This window comes from Penaeus monodon, chromosome 15 (assembly GCF_015228065.2).
Source record: "Penaeus monodon isolate SGIC_2016 chromosome 15, NSTDA_Pmon_1, whole genome shotgun sequence".
In the NCBI taxonomy this organism is placed as follows: Eukaryota; Metazoa; Arthropoda; class Malacostraca; order Decapoda; family Penaeidae; genus Penaeus; species Penaeus monodon.
The window spans coordinates 48561556-48561764 of record NC_051400.1 but is presented as its reverse complement, the minus strand read 5'-3'; positions in this window follow the sequence as shown (position 1 = coordinate 48561764).

Genomic DNA, 209 nt, shown 5'->3' with positions numbered 1-209 from the left:
ACGCATTTTATTTCACTTTGGATCGGGGTTTGGCAAGGGGAAAAAGCCATGGAACCGGCTCGATGCTGGTCATATATTCATACATTTTCGTTTTTTTCTCTTCTCTATATTGTTTCGTCTTTTTTATTTCTTTTATTCGTAAAATATCATGATAACGATTTTCTGAAGCAGTGTTCACTTTTCTGGCTTCAATTTTGTTGTTCTCGTGT